The sequence below is a fragment of the Adiantum capillus-veneris genome, chromosome 6 (assembly GCF_014529385.1).
Source record: "Adiantum capillus-veneris isolate H3 chromosome 6, ASM1452938v2, whole genome shotgun sequence".
NCBI lineage: Eukaryota > Viridiplantae > Streptophyta > Polypodiopsida > Polypodiales > Pteridaceae > Adiantum > Adiantum capillus-veneris.
In genome coordinates, this window is record NC_140936.1 from 120,490,968 (window position 1) to 120,500,014 (window position 9,047).

General features: G+C 40.2%; 1 pseudogene; it reads right to left on the reverse strand.

Moving 5' to 3' along the window:
* Window positions 1-201: 201 nt before the first annotated feature.
* LOC147456176 (uncharacterized) lies at window positions 202-965 on the reverse strand (annotated as a pseudogene).
* Between the last annotated feature and the right edge of the window lie 8,082 nt (window positions 966-9,047).

Consider the following 9,047-nt stretch of genomic DNA (forward strand, 5'->3'; position numbering starts at 1 on the left):
GAAAACCTAAATAACAACCTATGAATGGTAATTTCAAAAATGAACATCAAATGAATAGGGGCAAGTACAACACCATAATAAAGAATATCAATGAACCAGAGTATACAAGAATAGAAATTACCAAAAGGGACAAAAGGTGAAAAGATAAATAGCACGAATGTAGGGGTCATCACTAGCACTCATCATCACAACTATCATCTCCTAAAGAGCTCCAGTATCATCTGCAAGGTCCACAACTCCTTCTATGTTGTGGATTGTCTCCATGATGCTCTTGTGCTCATCCGAATCCGAACGCCAGCGAGGGGTTCTCCCTTTTTTCTTGCTAGCAATCCTCTCTATCCTTAGCTTCACAACAAGGACAATACGGGAGTAGTGTATGGACACATTTGGCCACTCATACTATAGAAAATGGACGTAATGCCCATGTCCATGGACCTACTGGAAATAGTGCCCTGAAACAACCATATTGTGAGCATCATATGCCTCACCATAATCATCCACGGTGGATTCCTGAAGCACATACTTTGCCTTGATGCACCTAAGAATATAGTAGTCAAGTCCCTCTGCATTCCCCTCCTCAGCAATAATTGCAAAATCATCTCCCTCTGCCAAGTAATATGTGAGAGTATCAACATCATTTGAGAACTGTGTGGTCCGGCTATCAATGAAGCTACTTGATGTGATAATACCCTATGATGGTGAAAGAGGATGTAGTGTCCATTGTCATCCCACTCTTTCATGGTGCAATCTGTCCATTCACCATGTATGCAGGCATCATAAAAGCATGAGTGGTGCCTAGTAAAGATGGTGGGATCCCACATTGTGGCGCTTCAAATGTTGTGCAACTGGTGCGTACCTATTATAGTGTCACAGTCCCAAATGGTGAGATCAATATCCTGGCTATCCACACACCAAAAGAACCTCCTCACTGAGCATCAACTTCTTGAAGATGAGTCATGTGCCATGTGCCATGTGCTATGAGCACCACTCCACAACCTATCTAGCATCTCTAAATTGATCATTGCTGCGTTGAAGCTGATATCATCAAAGAGCGCGCTTTACACAAGCGCCCGCACCATTGTGCTCTCCCTTTTCATGCCCTAACTCAAAGAAGCTCCAAATCCAAGGTATGCTACTACTATGGTGCCATATGTACAACCAAAAGAACTGACTTGCGCTTTTGAATTGTGCACCACAACCATCCCCAACCAAATATAGCAACAAGAGAATGCAATGTGGAGCTCATGAAGGAAAAGATCATGTTGCTGGAAACAATGCTACACAAACTTTGCACTGCAGGAGCGATCATCACTGATTTACAAATGGTACTCACGTATGATCACTCATGAGTCCTCAAAGCTTTCCACTCCATGAGTTTTTGCCAAGCATATGACGATAATATGGACAACAATTGCCACCTTCAAGAGCATTTAAAAAGGTTAGAGTAAATAAAACAATACAATTACATCATGTGGCTATAAATGCAAAGCAAATGTAAAGTTATGAAACTATTATTTCTACCTTCTTAGAGAAGTAATATACGGACTGGATATCCTGTTGTGGAGGAAAGGTGTAGTTCTCTGCAAAATCCATGACAAAGACCACAACACCAATGGGGAAGGCGGCAAGGCAAGCACAAAACTGACGATCTTGCCACTTTGCGCGATGCGCATGCTGTACATATGGATACATAGTGGACCTAAAATACTGCATGAAGTAGGGACAAGGTGCAATATGAGATGTGAGTTGCAACCTACAAGATGTGCCACCTCGAAGCCCTGTGTATGTCTGGTAGTCATCGTCATTCCATGTAACTGCCGCATCCGCATCACCGTTATCTAGGATAGGCGTAAGTTGTGCAAGATCCCCACATTGGACACACTTGCCCTCCACACACAACATTTGATGGTAGAAGGCCCCGTCTACACGCTCACACAACAAAGAGTGGATGAAGCATCGTGGCCCCATCAGAACCTCTCCAGCACGTCTCGAAAGAGCACGGAACACATCATACATAATCTTAAATTGCATGGTATCTGCAACAACTTGTCTCCCTCTCGCACATGAATCACACATACCAAGGCTTGTAGGTCTCAAAGGAGTGCTCACCAATGCTAGTCTCGGGGTGGGCATCCTGGAATGCATGAAAGAGATGACTTTGTGTAATCTATAGGATCATAGCACCATGCTCTATGTATTGCTTGCGACCAATCCTATGTCAAATTGTCTTTCTGAAGTTTGACAAGGTGCAGCAATTCTCCTCCCAAAACTGTCCTATGAGCTCTCTCATGTGTAAATCTAGAATACGTGAGCATCACGGAGGATGCCCATTGCTCGCGCAAAGCTCATCACTATTCCCCACATCAAGTCATTATCTCCTAAGGCAACCGACATGCAAGGTGGACTGACTAATGCACAACACACGAAAAGTGGCCTAAGAAATACATGTGACGGATGTAGTTGCCATTGATGCGTTGTGTGTGCGATGAGCTGCAAGTGCATCCCTGGATCCCCGTCCAGATAGTGCAATGTAAGAGCGTTTGACACTATCTACAGCTACCACCATAGCCCGGGTGGTCCTCAGACTACTAATCTCGATAGCTGTACGGTCCTCAATGACACAAGGATCTCGCAAGAAATGCTCAAGCACATGAGTGTGTGAGGAAAGATCAATGTCACTGAAGTAGGTCTCTACAATGATGCCTGCACAATATCTCGCTCAATATGTGCTAAGGGAGCGTACAATTGCCAAAGGACTATGCTATGAAGCTATCATAGGATCCACACATGCCTCCATGCCAACTCCAGAGGGTGCTCCAAGAGCAAGTGAGGGAGATCCACTCGAAGAAATGAGGCCACTGTGCTTCGTCGATGGACTGTCGAAATGCTCTAAGACTGGCGATACCATGTCAGACTTGCGAAAGGCACCCACTGTGGCGGGTGTGAGCTCCCCAGTGAGTTACCTCTCCTAGTGGGACTGTAGATGTTGAGGAAAATGGTAGAGGGACTGAGGAAGGGAAAGAAGGAGAAAAGCTAGGCGATAGAGGGAGAGAAGAAGTATCGCACTCATATGGTGATACATGCATGTAAACACCCCCAGAATCCTCGATCCTAGGGCCTATAGTGGGCTCTTGCAAAACATTCACAAGTAATCTTGCTCTAGAGTGTTGCTTGCATTCTCAAGCTTTTCATCGATTTTCTTCCTCATGGGCAATTGCTTGCGCGTCCCAAACTTTGTGGTTGAGGTCTTTGTGCTAGCTATCTTGCTTTCAAGACCTTCGTGACAGTGAACCCATGCTTATTTAGAAAAATGAGTGTTAGAATAGTTAGTGATTGAATCAAAAGATCATAAACGCTCCAAACTCACTCACGCTTAAACTCTAAAATGAAGTGCACTGAAAAAAAGGGGGTTTATATACATTGTCTCCCTAATTAATCTAAAAAGGTGTAAATCGTGATAAGATTACACCAATCAAATTAGAAAAATAGTTTATATTAAATTATAATTATCTTTTAAGTTAGTTGACTTATGTTAAGTAAAAAAAAAATCAAAAAAAAAACTAGAATGCTTAAGTTCTCATCCAATAGTCATTTAAATAAATAAAAATTTAATAATAATTATAATATTATAGAATAAAAAATATTAAAAAATTAAAATATATTTACTTTGAATTACTCTTTAACAATTATGCTATATAATCTACATATTTTATTCATTTATAAAAATTTATTAAAGTTAGAAATAAATGACGAGGTGACCATGCATGGATGACATGGCCGTCTATGTGGCAATATGACATGGCGGTCAAGATTTTCCTCAACTTCCATGTCATTATGTGACATGGCAAAATGGTGACATGGAATGTTTAGGTGGCAAAAAGGTGGATGGTGAGTTGGAGAGTCGATGATGTGTCATGCTTAGTGGATGGTGAGGTGGCGGGTGATGTGGCAAGCCATCCAAGCACCACTGACAAGTGGCACGTGAGGTGGTGGATGACATGCATCTAATGTGAGGTGGCATGCAAGGTGGCAAATGAGGTGGCGGATGATCTAGCTCAAAAATAAAATTGAATGGCAATATACGTTATTTATTATATTTTTAGGAAAAACTCTCTCAATATCCTCAGAGCAGTCTTTGTTATTTTTTGAGCTAGACCTAAAAAAATGAATCGTTAAAGATTCTACTTTTTTGCATTGTCACATTCTACGGGTCATAATGTATCAAATGAGATCTTGGAAACTATTCTATGCATCATTAGAGATCTGGTGTAAAAAATAAAGGCTTTTCTGAACAGCAATTCTAACAAAGAAAAATAAACAATACTTACATAGAGATCCAAAAAATCAAGTTAAATTTTTTGTCAAGTGAATAATTGATGTGCAAAAGGACAAATCAAGCAAAGAAAGCCATATAAAGATATACACTATTGTTCATCAAGGTCACATTGTTGTGATAGGGTGTGACAAGCTGAGATGGAGTACTTCTTGCACACCAAAATTTCTATTCTTGTTTGAAAAATCGAAGATCGGAGATTTCCATAGTGTTTAATACTATGCATTTCGTGTGGCCACCAAATATTGCCACTAAAACGTACATGCAAGCAAGTCACATATAGATAATAGTGTGAAAAAACATATTGTTTTCTAGTAATTCTTACGACGGAGACTACTAAAAGTGGGTACACCTTATCATGCATACACCCCTAAGAGAGAGCAATAACATGCCAAATCCCCACAGATTATTCCTCAAATTTATCCCACACAAGCATATTGTTGTGTGGGAGCTTGTGTGTGGTGTTGTGTGAGTGAGAGAGAACCCCCACCTTTAGATGAGCCTTTAGGCCAGGCAATCTAGCCAAAAATCTCAAGAAATCCTCATCATGCAAAAAGTGAATTAATCAATCATAGTCGAGCCTAACTTCATTTTGAAACAACCATGTGTAACATATGAAACCAAAAAACCTCCAAAAGACCTTTTTGTACATTCTAAAAAAGTCCATTATTACACTCAACTCATTTAAGATCATCGTCTTACTACCTTTTATGCTAAAAATATTGTTCTTCCCTTGTATAAAAATGCAAATAAATTGACCACCTTTTGATGCATTATTGAATGTAGATGCAACACCGATGTTTATATACCTAGAAAATAATATGAGAACATTTATCTCAAGACAATAAATTTTGTTAAAAACAAATATCTTGAGGTGTCATGATGTGGAATAATAGTATCAAATTCCCTAGCTAGTCATTCAAATCTACCTACAGTTTCAAACAAATACAAAAATAAACACGTACTAAGTAGGTGCTTCAGTACCTACGTGGATGCCAATCCGGACCTGGAAAACAAGCACCCTGGAAATGTCAATTTGTGCCATTCCGATGTTGAAGATTGTAGAAGGTAAGCAATGATACATATGGTACATCAAGAGATAAAGAGTGTCTTCTACAAAGACGGCCAAGCACTTGCTTCCCATCTGTTAAATCTCAAGAAGGGGTTTGTGTGTGTGTGTGTGTGTGTGTGTGTGTGTGTGTGTGTGTGTGTGTGTGTGTGTGTGTGTGTGTGTGTAGCTGTTTTATCATAAATAATAAGAGATAATTTTAACTTTTACATTCAAAAGACAGCTGGCTTCAGAGAAAGGGAAATGATAAGTACAAAAACAACTCAGTCTTAAAATTATCTTTGTACAATTCTTATATGAATGAAGCTTCATTCCAGTATACAGATATCAGAGGTACTTGCCTTGCAATAGGTGTATGCTAAGAGGACAAAAAAAACTTCCAAGATAAGATAGAGTCCTTACATGCATCCATCCAAAAATGACAACAGATATGTTAGCCTTGGATATGTTTTACAAGTATTAATGGTTTATACCAATTGTTATCCATGTACATCTTTTAACATTTCTTTTAAAACATTCTAGCTTAGTCCAAAGTAATTATGTTGTTTACATATAAGATTCTATTAACCCAGTATTTTAGTCTTAACTTAGAGGGCCATACCCCCTACTACTTCAAATGGTAAGTTCCCCAACACAAACTTCTTTGAGTAAGTTAATGGGGCCCCATCTATAAAGAAGTTTTAACATATTATAAACAAGTATAAGTCTATTGTAGAATATATACAGAACTAATACAGTTAAAGTGGAATCTGATCCATCGTACTTTCTATAAGTCACAAACTCCTAGCAAGCCAAGTGGTAAAGGCTTTTTGTGGTAACTTTAGTTTGTGCGATTGTCAAACCCGGTTAAGTTGTGAATGCAAATAGAGTATTTCGTTAACCCGTTCTATCAACTGATAACAAACAAGTGTCAACATGTAGTGTAACTGGGCCATAACCCCCCAGGGTTGCTCAAATATGCAGCAACAGCGTGTTTTTAGCAGGCAGAGGATGGCCAAAAAATTTCCCTAAGTGCACCCAACCAGAGATGTTAATACCAGCTTTCAGAAGCGACAATTGTATCATGTTAATGAATTATAGTGACAGTACCAAGCATAGAAGCCAATAATCATCTGGGGAAACCTCCCATCCCAAAGCTGCTTACTGTATCGATAGCGACACATCCATATGCAAGAACCAAAAACCCATCCAGGGTGTACCTTTCCAACCAAAGCACCATTATGCATAGACAGGATACTTACCTTCATAGTGGGCAAGGATTTTAACAAACCAGTGAGCCAGTTATCACAGAGCAACAAGATAACTTTTAGTGTAAATGGTACCAATTTGCAGCCAGAACCTCATCGTTAAGTATATCCTTATTTAAGTTAATGTGTGTCATCTGTAAAAAACCGAAACCCAGCTGAGGGGTTTAGAAAAAAACCCTAGTTAGTGCCTTCATTTGTCAAAGCAAAGCTAGCCATAAAGTCGTTTTTATCAGTAAAAGCGACAAGTTATGTCCCCATAGTTTAAGCTTCGTTTTTTAAGTACTATCCTATAACCGAAACCAGTAATCACCGGGTTAAACCCCTCCTTTTTACAGATTTTTACCATACAGTTTTTTGATGATTGCACATTTTTTTAAAAAATAGATAGTATGCTCCAGCCACGTGGTGGTAACTCAAAGTGACAAGAAAATGAACAGTTTTTACGATGCAGCCAAGAAAAACAATAGTAAGATGCAAGTAATGTCCTAAGAATCAACATTAACCATATAATGACATGCACAGCCAGCAAAATGGGGCTACACCAGTTATAGGTATTTGAGGAACAACACTCCTCAGTGGTGTTACGAAAGCAATGCCAACCCACACCGTGGTCCTTACCAATCAACCAACTTTTAGCAAGCTTTGCCAATTCTAGTTAAACCACTCACACACAGAGTATAACAATTACATCATCTCAAAAAAAATATGATTGTAACGAAATCCGTGATACCAAGCATAGTAACCACCTATGTTGTAGTTGTTGCAAGATCCATTTTAGGTGCAATAGAGAAAAAAATAAACAGTCCTCACACTTTACACAAGCAAAACTCACACAAGGCTAAGTGAGGGGCAAAGTGCACCCTCGCCTCTCAAATAGAAGAAGGAGGAAGGCCGCCATCATTAAATTTGTGTAGCGTGTAGGGAGTATTGAGTGGAGCGAGCCCCGTCTTGGGGATCTAAGCATGTAGGCCGCCTGTGATGTGGTTCATCATGGCAGAAACCACCATTGCGCCTTCACTGCAAGGTTTAGAGCCGGGTAGTAAACCACGTTTTTTGCCAGCTAAAGGTTTTTATTACCTTTCATAATTATAAGTGCAATATCCCATGGTGGATACCCATATAGTGAAACTAGGAAGCATTTTTATATGCCAAATTGTCAATTATGCTACAGAATCCCAAAGGTAAGTACCACAGTGTGTGTGTGTGTGTGTGTGTGTGTGTGTGTGTGTGTGTGTGTGTGTGTGTGTGTGTGTGTGTGTGTGTGTGTGTTTGTGTGTGTGCGTGCACGTGCGTGTGCATATAATACATTAAATAACAATAGCTTAAAATAAGATATAAGTGAATACCCATGATATCATAAACAATGAATACACATTTTGTGTCTAGACTATTGTTCTATCATACATCACTCAGCATATGATAGTCAACACAATCATCTAGGATCTTTGAGCATTACAAATTGGTATTTTGTTTTTGATTCTATGTGTGTCCACCCCTTTGGGATGAGCCTCCACTACACCTACAAGGAGAAGGATCCAGCTGTTACCTGCATGTTAGGAAATAAGACATAGCTAAATAGATTTTTGAGTAGATTACTTAATGGAGAGAGATAGATTTCACACACAAGAGATTATAGAGTAGAGAGAGAGAGAGAGTACACACGATATACGTGGTTCACCCAATGTGGGCTACGTCCACAGGAAAGCAGCCACTCAATGGCTTTAGCACTTCAAAAGAAGAAGTAGTTTACAAAGGGATTAAACCCTTGATAGAGCTCCCGCCTTGCTTCACTCTCACCACCTCACACTCACCTTGTTGCATCAACTTCACACTCTAAAATGTGTGTAGAAATGGACTCCTTTTATAGGCCAAAACTCTCTTATGAGAGACAGCCATGTGTAGCCGCCCTTGTGCGAATAAGTCCAAATTGGACCCTCCAATCCGCCCATGTGTGGCCGCCCTTGAGAAGACAAGTCCGCTTTTGAATTTGGCCACCGGCCATTGACTTCCGACCATCGGCCATCAGCCATTGACTACTGGCCACCGGCCAACCGACCGGTTGTTTTCCGACCACTTTCCGGCTGCCGGCCGGCCATAATATTCCGGCGAAAAGGAATATTCCGGCGAAAAAAAGTCTCAGGGGCCTCCGTCCCCGAGGCCTCTAAAGTTGCCCCTGATTCTTGTCCGTGAAAATTTTGGTTTCCGGTGACTGATTTTCCTTCACGCACGATGGCTTCTCCTCATAATGGGGGACTTACAAATGTGCGCTTTTACCACAGAAAATTACAAGGTTAAATCAGACTCCATACTTAACACTGCATCCATGCAAAAACATTCATTAGAACTGGCTATGTTTGTGCGTTTTGCAGGTGTCAACACTGGATCTAGCTGTCATCCA